The 12,210-nt window shown below is 39.8% G+C and overlaps 1 long non-coding RNA gene across 2 annotated transcripts in view; it reads right to left on the bottom strand.

Moving 5' to 3' along the window:
* The window catches only part of LOC102004298, a 156,020-nt gene that overhangs the window by 112,048 nt on the left and 31,762 nt on the right, over positions 1-12,210 (bottom strand). The gene's annotated exons all lie outside the window — the stretch shown is intronic.

Here is a 12,210-nt window from a genome sequence, read left to right as displayed (position 1 = left end):
CAGTAAATGGAAAACCACTGTTTGGAAGGAGGAAAAAAAGAAAGATATTTGCTACATTAAATCTGAACAAAACTGAAAGGCAGACTAGATAACCCTTAAGGCCAAGTGACTGTGTGATTTTGGGTCCAAATTGAGCAGTTCTGAGAAGAAGAAAGACATTATTAGTAAACACACTGAGACAAGGAGTCCCCTGGTCAAACTGGAACATGTGTTTGTCTCACTCTAGAGAATTGTCCAACCATTAGGCACTCACAAAATTCTATGTTCCTAAACCTCAAGTATTAAATCCACGTCTGAAAGGCTAACTCTTCCAACGCCTATATCTGAATAGCCTGATAGCTTTATTGCAACGGTCAGACATTCTGGTGTCCAACAGCCTTTCCTTGAGTGACTGAGGGGAGGGAAGGGGAGAAATGCTGAGTTTCTCAGTAACTGCTCCTTGGAGAAAAGAGAGCGCGAGCACAGTTAATTGGAAGACAACAAGGCATATGGTACTGGCAACCCCCGAATTATTTCAAGCTGCAGTTAGCATACCTAGATGATTACTGCCTGGATGCTTCAGTACTTCCCAAGCATAGCTGGAATGTGTGGCTCTGATTTGTTTCCCAGCTGGAAATGTTACAGAAGCAAGAAGATTTCTGCCTTTGTGTGTCTTGTTGCATCCTGCCTCTGCTTGGCAGAGGCTGGGGCCTGACAGTCACGTTTATCAGCTTTACTGTGCTTGGGCCCAACATAAGTCATCCAGAGTGAGCTGCAGCAGCAACCAAGGCCACCCAAGCTCACCTTGGGTAGTGTGGGTGCCCATGGAAGATCACAGGATTGTCATTTATTTGAAAAAGGGTGAGAGAGAACAGGTAAAAAGCAGCTTCGGTAGACACCCCGTGATAAGCTCTGGTGTTAATAATCCTGACTTTTTCCAAGTACCTCCTTGCTGATCAGAAGCACCTCTGGCTTCCCTCTGGGAGAACATAAGGGTTTTCTGCTGGAAGTTATGGAAGAATCAGTCAGTTAGTTTTATGCTGGAAGTAATGGAAGAATCCATTGGAAGAAGGGCCTGACATAGAACACATTCATAGAACACACTCCATCCAATGGAAGAAGGACCTGACATAGAACGCATTCATATGCCATAGGATATTGTCACAATTATTCTATTTCACTATTAGCTAATGAAGTTAATCTTGTCTCATGTCTAATTTATAAATTAAACTTGCTCATAGGAATGTGTTCAGATGGGAAAAAGTTAGCATGGCAGATATGGTGTTATTTGCAGTTTCAGGTATCCGCTGGGGGCCTTGGGACTTATCCCCTTTGGAGAAAGGGGAACCACTACATTGCACTGGGAGCTACATCTCAGATTGGCTTTTTCAGGGATAGCAACACTGAAACCATAGCAAGGCGAATGGGACAGATCTAGAGGTAAAGAAGAAGCCTCTAAAACAGGATGAGTACAATGAAAGCCACGGCATGCCAGTGAAGAATTTTTCTTGAACCTTGGCAAACACATGGAGGGTGCAAACGTGAGCAAAGTCTGAGTCATGTTCCCAAAAGCCAAGCAGGTGATCTCTTTCTCTAGAGGCTCCTGTGTTAAGTAATGAAGGGTTCACTTAAATCGAGAAGACAAGTTATATATTTTAAGATATTCTTACTAAGCTCTATGAATATGGCTAGTGGGAAGAACAAAATGTGGAGATTATCTGCACACTAAATGTTGATGGCTTCCACTCTTTGCACTTTCAAGAAAGCCACCAGTGCCAGAAGTGGTGGTGCATGCTTAATCACAATGCTTGGGAAGCTGAGGCAGGAGGATCACTATGGGTTTGAGGCTAGACTGGGGTACATAGTGAGTTTAAGACCAGACTGAACTATATAACAAGACCCTGTCTCAAAAAAACAAAAACAATAGCAAACAAAACAAAAGAAAGCCAGCACTTCTTTGGGTGTTTGTACTGCTGAGTAGGCATTGTATTCCTAGTTGTAGTAAAAAATGTGGAAAGGAGTCTATACACATCAGCAAAACTAAAACATCCCACAGTCATGCTAGGCCAATGAGACTAGCCTCCTTTCAGCTTTTTAGAATGCCAGTCAATAAGACAGCAACACCAAAATCTAGAATAAAGGCAACTACTATTTAGGAAGCAATGTTCATTCCTGAGCACTTTCTGGAGGCTGGACCAATAAGGAGATGGGTGGTAATTGGACAGCTTTGTGTAAAGCATCAGTCAGGCAAGTGCATGCTGGGAAATAGCAATACACTTCACAGGTACAAAGAGCACAGCTTCAAGCACTTGGAAGCCACTAGGTACCTTGGGACCTGAGTGTGCCAGCAGACTAGTGAGGCTCCAGACACAGGACACGTTCTGGCTCTTCTTCAGCAAAAGTTGTGAGTTGTCCAGAAAATCCGGTAGGCGAGGTAGTACTAACTCATCATGACAGATTCTACCTGCAGCCACCAACTGAAGAAGAACCTAGCCCCGAGTGTCTACTAAGGACAGGGCAGTGACCTCCTGCCTAGAACCCAGAGGGTCCCCTCTTCATGAAGGACACTATAGTGCTAAGTGTCATTAAGCACTGCATTTTCCAGCAGAACAAAGGATGTACTAGGAGTCAAGAGACTTCGGCTCTAAGTTCCCCCCTTTGCCACCTACTTGCTTCGTGTCCCTAAACAAGTTATATTTTCTCTTAATTTTCACACCTACATCAATAAAAGAATAATGCCATGCATTCCCACTCCTGTGAAGTTTTGCTCATTGGAGTTTTAACTGGAAGGATATTTATGAACATTATGTGGATACTGGGAAGTAGAATTAAAATGTAAGGTGTTATAATTCAAGAGAAATGTCATAGAATATGTAAACTATATAATGATGTTCTATGCTCAAGAGGCAAAACAGAAAATTCTTGCTGTTTCTAGACTAAAAGCTTCAAAGGTTCTTTCTTCTAAACAACTCCAGTTACCATGAAAATAGCCTGCCAACTTGCTTTCAAAACAATCCTATTTGTTACTTGAAAACGCAGGCAATGTGGCTGAAATTGATGAATCTCTTTGCTCGGCGATCGCCACCCCCGCCCACCCAGCGCCATGCACAGAAGTGGCTGAGTGGAACTGCTGGCAAACAGACGGGAGGAGACCAGACCCTGGCACATAGCCACACCCTTCTCACCTCCACCCCTCCATCTAGGGTCACAGAGACAGACTTCTGTTTGCTTGCATGATATTTTCCTGTAATCGCTAACATTTTTGCTCATTTCTAGCCCCCCCTTTCATAATTGAGTACTAAAGAAAAAATTGTATAAACACTCATGCCACCATGGCTCCAAAAAATTAGCAAGTTCCAAGAAGGCATGTAGGCAGTATGTATTTAAGCATAACAAAGGAGCAGTGGTAGGATGCGGTAGCCTCAGAAAGAATTTGCTGGAGAGTACGTGGGTTCTACTGTACAAAGACCAGCTGCTGGAAGTTATCCATTCTTTGGCAGAATTTACACTGCGTCCACCAGATATTTAGCTTTAGAAGCTTCCCTGGATTCTCCCTTTAGGTTTTATCATCCATTTATGAGATCAAGAATCATATCACATCAAACTGGACTCTGGAAATCTGAAACTAACTAATATCGCATTTCAAAAGCTCTCAGAAAAATAAAATGGGTTATGCAGGAAAATTTTGTAAATGGAAAATATTGCATATAGAGTCTGAGACAATCCAGGACATTTTAAACCATAAAGCAGATGGAATAAGAGCAATACAAATTAGTGTAACTGTATTTTGCCAACTGCAAAGTGACTTTAACTCCAAACAAAACTTCTTCCCTCCAATGTGTTGATTGCATATATATTTGTTTTTAATTTACACTGGGTAGAATTTGGTGAAATGTTTGGAGTTAAAATCAGAATGTAAAGGTCTTAATAACACCAAATCTGGCCAAACCACCCACAGAGTAGCAAACTAGCAAAACAAGTGAATAAAATGCATAGTTATTTATGTTTAAAAAAGAAAACAATGTTCATGCATACATTCTATAAGCCAGTTAACAAAAATTATCCATGTGGCAATGTCTAAGGAATGTCCTACAGATAGGACTTATAATATGGAACAGAAGGACAAAAATTCATCAGTCCTTCCTGGGCCTGGTCCTTTTAATTTGACGCCATTCCATTTCTCAGATGTCTTGGTAGCTTTCCAGTAGAAGAATCTTGGCCTTTAGTTGCCAAAGTCCAAGCAGGTTTTAATCTTGACTAAATTCACCCAAACCATCATTTCAGGGCCCAGGAAAATTTGTACAAATTACCCTGACTTAGTAATCAACCAGTCACATGAGAACCTAACCAACCAATTTATACAAGAAGGAGAGATCAACACAGACTTTTCCCTGCAGTGAAAACTGTAGTAGAGGTAAAGAATCTGATGGTTTTTTGTGACTCTGTCCCTTCTCCACATTCCTACAGGGCACTCAAGCCTTGAGCCACTTCCTTGGGGTGTACATGAGCATGAACATGATGTGAGCAGAAGGCGATTGGTAACCAAGGTGGCCAGAACCCAGCCACAGGAACTGGGCTACAGTCAGCTCACATAAATCATTCTCCAACGCACTGAGCAGTGAGGCTTCTGCTTGGACAAGGCAACTAGCTCAATATCTTAAGTGATGACTGGCTCAGCTCTTTGAAGCCCAGACTTTCAATGACAAACCACTTTTGAGTCTGGATGGCAGCAGAATGAAGATTCTCTCGCCAGTGCACCCCTTTCCTCCCAACTGCAGAGGATGGCACAAAACTGCATGTTCAGAATCACACAGGATGCAGGTGCTTGCTCGGTGTCTACATTTTTTTATGTACAAGATCTCTATACTCTTTCTTCCCTGCCACAAAGACATCTTCAGATCCCCTGCCCAGTTTCACACCAGCCGCTGGCTAGATGCCACTCTCCAGTGGAAAGACTCAGGAAGGAATCAGTATTGGAAATACGGCAATTTTGCATGAAAGTAGAGGATGATAGCAGAAATTACAAGGAGGCAGGAAACTCTGTTGATTCCAGCATTGTAACACACGTTATGCAACAGCACAAAGCAGGTTTGAGGAGGAAGAGGGAGCGAAGATCTATAGGAATGGCTAAGACAGGGCCTTCCACGTCAGATTCAACACCTCAGGTAACGTTGGAATTGGGAGACAAAGCCAGTGAGTGAAACCAGCTGCTGGAGGCTGAGAAGAGGCCAGGCCTCAGCCCTCATTCATCCCATTCATCTCAGAGCATTGAGAAAGGATGGAAGGATATTCTTCCAGAATCCCAGGAATGAAGACTGGAAAACAGCACATTCGATGTGCTACCCGTAAGGAAGCATTCAGCCTGGCCATGCCAATGCAAAGATGTTGGGTCATTTCCATTCACAGGCCAAGATTAATAACACACTGCAACCACTTATATAACTCTCGCTGAGGACTCATGCACAGTGCAAGAGCAGAGCTGGTCAGACAGGCCTCTTTCTTTCAGAACTCAGCCAGCCTCCAAGCAGCTGTATACAGAATTGGGGGTGAGATGGTGTCTTAGTTTACTTTGCTCATTGCTAAAACAAAACACCCAACACCCAAAGTTAAAGGAAGAAAGATTTATTTAGCTCACAGTTTTTAGAGGTTTCAGTCCTTAGTCGGCTGATCAGGCAACTGCAGGGTGACATGGCAGACAGGCAGTTGCAGAAGAGAAACAGTTCATGGCTGGCAGAAGACAGCAAAAGTGAATCAGCAAGCCACAAACATTCTTTTGTGTTCTATCTAGACTGCTGGTATAAGGGTGGTGCTGAACCAATCAGTGGACTGATTTAGTATCACACACCCTTAATCTCAGCATCACACACTCTAGGTTCAGCCACCTCTGAAAAAGCCCCACCCTATGGCCACATGAACTTGGCAGGGACATCTAGACACAAGTCATAACAGGTGGAGTAGTCCACCACAAGAACTTCCCACAACTGGGCACCTGCAGAACCCTCAGATGGTTTCCACTTCCAAGACTATTCCCACTATGACAAACCCATGCACCTAGTTAAAGAAGAGAGGCTGAGGCAGGACAAGTACATGAGCTCACTGCATGTGGACCAGCCTGGACAACACTGCAAGACTCTGTCTCAAAAAAAAATAGTGCAAGAATAACTTCCATCTAGAAATAAGTGGTTCAAAACATAGAGACTAAACCCAAGGCTAAAGATTTAAAAACTGTATGTCCTGCAAAGTTTGTGAGGGAAAAAAGAAGGTAGAGATGTTGAACAGAAAGATATTGACATACCTCAGAGGACAGCACAGAGAAATGGATAATAAAAATGATTAGAGATTCTCCACACACCTAAATGCTTTGTAATAAACACGTATGTTCTAACCTCACTCTGCTTGTTTTTTAGACTTCTTGATTAAGAGTTAAACTGAAAGAGTAGATGGAGCAAATTTCATATTGTGTTATTTTCTAGTTTTAAGCCAAGTCAAAAAGAAAGAAAGAAAATCCAAGAGATCCATTTTAAAATTGTTCTGATGTAACAGGAGCCTGTGAAACTGCACAAAATTTAATTGAAGGAAAAGTAACTGTAGGGGAATTGCTTGGAGACTTGCCAGAAGGGTTTTAACAGCTGGAAGTTGAAAAGTGATTAATTTTGACAGCAATAAAAGCCTCATGTTCATACATAATTATGCTTAGATTTGTAGGCTGCTGGAATTTTTTTTCCATGCACTATTAACCTTTTGCTGTCCAAATTGGAATTTAGATACTTTAAATCCTGGGGATCTACGAAACTTAGTAAAAATAAAATCATCTCATCTTTCCACAAGTAGGAATAGCAACAACAAAGTAATAGAGAAAGATAGCGAAGTAGTGGGGTGCTGTCAGGTGTACAAGTCAGCGGAACTCCTAGCAGTAGGAAATGAAACCAACTCTGATAATGCTACAATAAAAACCACTGAAGAGAATAGGAAGTGTTGGATTAAGGTGAGTTCTGGAAGTGGCAGTGTGGCTAATTAGCTATAAAAACTTGGACAAGTCACTTAATAACCCTGTGACTTCTCTTTTCCTTGTATAAGAAAAGAGGGTTGAAGAAGAAAACTTAGAAGACTTCACCCTCTCTAAAAGTCAAACATTTTGGATCATCTGCTTTAGAATTAGCCATATTCTGAAATTTTTCTCTTAATTGCCTTTATTACCCTTGTATCAACAAGTTGATCCATAGGATGAAACTTTGGTAATATAAAATATTTTCAAAGTAATTAGAAGTAATTAATAATAGCAGCTTATAAGGCACTATTTTAATAACTTTTATATTTGATATATACTGTATAGCTATAATATTATGTGTCAATCTTAAAACCATCCTAAAAGGTAGGGTTTTAAGCCTATTATTAGTGCTGCTTTATAAAAACAAGAAAGAGATTATATGGCTTTCTTTTTTTTTTTTTTTTGGTTTTTCTCCGGTACCGGGAACTGAACTCACGACCTTGCGCTTGCCAGGCAGGCGCTTTGCCGCTGAGCTAAATGCCCAGCCCCTATATGGCTTTCAAAGTCAATAGCCGCTAAGTGGGCAACCAAAGATTTTGAGGTTCTAATGGTAATGTTGTTACATGCTATAGTTTTCCTTAAGGTAACAAAACATTCAGAGTAAGCAAAGATGTATTATTGTGGATGGAGTTAACATACATCATAAATGGCAGAAAGGAAAGAACAATGAACCTAAACTCAGAAGAAGTAAATTTAGCCTTGTCTCTTCCCTTTTCTCCCTGTTACCTTGAAGAATCTACCACCTTCTCACACTCCACTTGTAAAGTACAGAAATAGTCTGATCAGTGGTCCTCACAATGTGGTGCCCAGACCTGCAACATCAATATTACATGGGAACATGTTAGCAATGCAAGTTCTTGGGATCAATTCAATTAAGTTCTTAATTCTTGGGCGGGCCCCAGACCTAGTGAATTATTACTTCTGGGCAGAGTACAGCAATCTGTGTTTTTGCAAGCCCTCTAAGTGATCCTGATGCTAATGCTTGAGTCCGCTGGGAGAAGTGACCATGATATTAGCTTCTGATTCTCATGAGTCCATCTATGGTTATCTGGTTTCAGGTCGCTCAATTTCAAAGTGATGTGATTTCACTATATTTAAATTCTTTCCTGACTCCTCTTGCTAGAAGATAAGACACCTAAAACTGGCCTGCTGGAATGTTGTTGCCTAAGACTTCATCAGAGAACTATGGGATAGGAAAACAGAAAGGAGTCAACAATCTAAAAAGAAGTGATGTTACTCTGAATGCTTTGTTACCTTAAGGAAAAGTATGACGTCTAACTCCATGGTCAGAGCTTCTGTTTTTAATCCAGTAGCACATATCACATGGGAGTTTAACAAATCCCTAAGAAAGTGACATCCAAGCTGTGACTAGCAGCCTGGAAGAAGGGGCCTATGTTTGCTTCCATGTTCCCAGCTGGGCCCAAGTCAGACCTGCTTATCTCCTTGAGTCAGGCATTCCCAAATAGAATGTTGGCTTCATCTCTTAATTTGACACTCCCATTACCATAGGTTTACTTGGCAGATAAGCACAACTCCCTTAAAGTCAGATGTCTGGACCACTCAATACAAATAATCCCAGGGTTACTAATGAACACCAAATTTAACAAGACCTTTGCCTTGTCTTCCAGTGATCCCCTGCACATCAACAATGGTAGAGGAAGCCCTCTGAGCTTCCAGACCAAACACAAACCCTCCTGTAATAGCACAACACCAGGTGACCTCACACCTTGATGTTCAAGACTAAAAACAGCAAGAGAGCAAAGACAGATGTCTCTGCTACTCCACAATCATAAACTATTGTTTGATGATTTTCTTAAAGGATACAGTGAGAAAAATCAAAGGGACAAGTGGAAATTCTATCAGTTACAAAAATTTCTGGAATAAAATAAGAACTTAAGAAGGGATAATGCATTGTCAGAAAAATGGCTGTATAACAAACTTGTTCATAGTTTTGGTTATGAAGCTGGTGGGTCCCTTCTTTAAGCCCAAGGAAATTTAAGATACAGGTGGCATAACTTTACTTTCCTGTTTTATGTAACAGAAAATTATAAACATTTATTCTACACCATCTCAGAGGCTAACAATTTTTTATTTGGCAATAATAAATATGAGAAGGGCTGAAATTTTTTATAAAGCACTTCCCAGTGCAAGTTTACTTAAGTTGATATAGTTGCAGATATTTTGCATTCTTTTATTAAATATAATCTAGGCACAATTTCCAGCTCTGGACACCTGTTATGATTTATGTAAGGATGTCCCCTCAAAGCCTCATGCACCCATAAATGGGGCTTTGGGAGGTGACTGGATCATGAACATGTGATACTCATCACTGGATTAATTCACTGATGGGTTCATAGCTGGGTATAATGTTGGGAGATGAAGGCTGTTGGGAAGAGGCAGAATACTATGAGGGTGACCTGGAGTGATGTGTATATATCCCTCCTCATCAAGAGAAACTGGTTTAGGGGAGTAGAAAAAAGAAGGAAGAGAAAAGCAAAAGGAAATATATACATATATATATACATATATAATATTTAAGAGGTATGCTGCCAATTTCTCTCACTGAACAGATAGGTTTGTGCTAATGTCTAGACAATTAAATACCGATATCTCATATTCTGAGTAACTAATTTAAAGATAACAATGCCCAATGTATTAACCACTGTTACTCTCTTATCATATTGTTTTGGAATTTTGTTCTTATGTTTATGTATTTTTTGTGTTTTTGTTTCTTTTTCCTTAAAATAAAAAATGAAATAAAATAAAATATAATATATCCCTCCTCATCCCTTGACCCCATTCTGCTTCCTGTCTGCCATACCATGAACTACTTCTTCTCTCTCAGGCCCCTCTGCTATGCCATCTTGCTTTGGAACCAGCTGACTGAAACTTCTAAAAACTCTGAAGTAAAATAAACCTTTCTTCTCTAAAATGGTGGGTGTTGGGTATTATATTCTAACAACGAGATAGTACCTTAAGACAATACCTAGATTCTATGATGACCTCACAAAGAAGTTGATTTGACATTTTGGAATTTCTCTGGACTGCAATACATAATCTATGATGTAGATATTATTGATTTTCCTATCATATATAGAGAGAAACTGAGACACAGAAAGGTTAACTCAGTCAGGGGGAGACTCAGTGAGCTGTCTGGGTCCCCAAATTCTCTGGCTATGTCCCCTGCCACCATCTTAGCAATGAACCTCAATCCCCAGAAACCTAGAGAGATTTGAAAATGACAAAAAGAAGAAGCAAAATGCAATCTCAGCCAAACACTCCACCCAGACCAAGTCCAGGAAACAGCAACATGGAGGAACATGGAAGTCACACACCTGAAATCTCTGAAATGATAGCAACTGAAGTAAAGAACCAACTACATCAGGTTATAGAGGAAATCAGATCAGAAACAATTGCTCAGGTAAAAAAAGAAATGACAACCATAATGAAAGAATTGCTTGGCATATCAAAATAAGATATAGATTAAAAAGTAGAGGAGCATAGAAAAATGACGGAAACCTTGAATTAACAGTATAGGAAAGAATTAGAATGCATGAAATAGATTCAAAGAGACATTCAGGAAATTAAAAATTCCATTAAAAACTGGAAGAACCACTTGAATGAAATGGAAGATAGACCCTCAGACCTTGAAGATAGTGATGCACCAAGTGATCATGAAAGAAAAGGTCTCTAAAAAATAACAAAGGAACATCAAATAACAATTCAACAGCCACAAAATGAGGCAAAGAAAAATAATATAAGGCTGATAGGTGTCAATGAAAGAGCAGGAGACAACATGAATGACATAAAAAGACTATTAGCAGCAGTAATAGCAAAATTTCCCAAGCATGGCACAAGAAACTTATATACACAGAAGTGAGGCATATAGAAGCCCAATTAACAATAACCAAAATAAATCTATACCCAGACACATAATAATAAAGATCCCAGAAACTGAGCAAAAGAAACAGATATTAAAAGCTGTTAGAGAAAAGAAACGGAATACCTATGAAAGAAAGCCCATCAGAATCATGGCATACTTCTCAACACAGACCATCAAGTCAAGAAGAGTGAAGTATTTCAGGTTCTGAAAGAAAACAACTTCCAACCCAGATTGCTGTACTTTATAAAGCTATCTTTCAAAATTGATGGAGAGGGGTTGGGGATTTAGCTCAGTGGCACAGCGCCTGCCTGGCAAGCATGAGGTCATGAGTTCAATTCCCCGTACCAGAAAACAAACAAACAAACAAACAAAAAAGACTCAAAATTGATGGAGAAATAAGATACTTCCATAGCAAAGATCAACTGAAAAAATGCATGAACACCAAACTAATCCTACAAAGAGTACTGAAAGATATTCTACAAAGAGATAAAAATAACCACAATCTCAAGACCAACAATAGAAAAGAACTACCAAGCAAGGTAAGCAGTTAAACAGAGAGGGAAAGTACAGAACCAACAGTGGGAAAATAACATGACAAGGGTAAGTCAATACATATCATTAATAAGCATTAATGTAAATGGCCTCAATTCAGAGTGGCAGAGTGGACCAAGAAACAAAATCCAACAATATGCTGCATACAAGAAATGCATTTAACTCAAGGAAATCCATAGATTGAAAGCCAAAGGATGGAAAACAATACTCCATGTGACAGGAACCCAGAAAAAAGTATGAGTAGCTATTTTGTTTGTAGACAAGGTGAACAAACCAACAATGATCAAAAGAGATAAAGAAGGTCTCTATTGGGGCTGGGAATTTAGCTCAGTGGCACAGCGCCTGCCTGGCAAGCGCAACATCATGAGTTCGATTCCTGGTACCAGAAAAAAAAAAAAAAAGAAGGTCACTATATTCTTGTTAAGAGAAAACTGCAAGAGGAAGAGATAACAATCATAAATATATAATGTACCAAATGTAGGAGCACCCAATTACATAAAGCAAATTTTAACAGACTTGAAAAATCAAATAAGTAATAATATAATTATAACAGGGGACTTTTACACCCCATTGTCACAAAGAAATAGATCAACTAGACAAAAAAATCAGCAAAGAAATAACAGAACTAAACCAAATGTGTGAATAAATGGACTTAGTAGACCTTTACAGAGTATTCCACCCAACAACATTAGAATACACATTCTTCTCAGCTGCCCAGGGGACATTCTCTAAAATAGACCACACGCTA

The sequence above is a fragment of the Chinchilla lanigera genome, unplaced genomic scaffold (assembly GCF_000276665.1).
Source record: "Chinchilla lanigera isolate Chin_1 unplaced genomic scaffold, ChiLan1.0 scaffold00024, whole genome shotgun sequence".
NCBI lineage: Eukaryota > Metazoa > Chordata > Mammalia > Rodentia > Chinchillidae > Chinchilla > Chinchilla lanigera.
The sequence above is the reverse complement of the archived record's forward strand: the minus strand, read 5'-3'. Positions and strand labels throughout refer to the sequence as shown.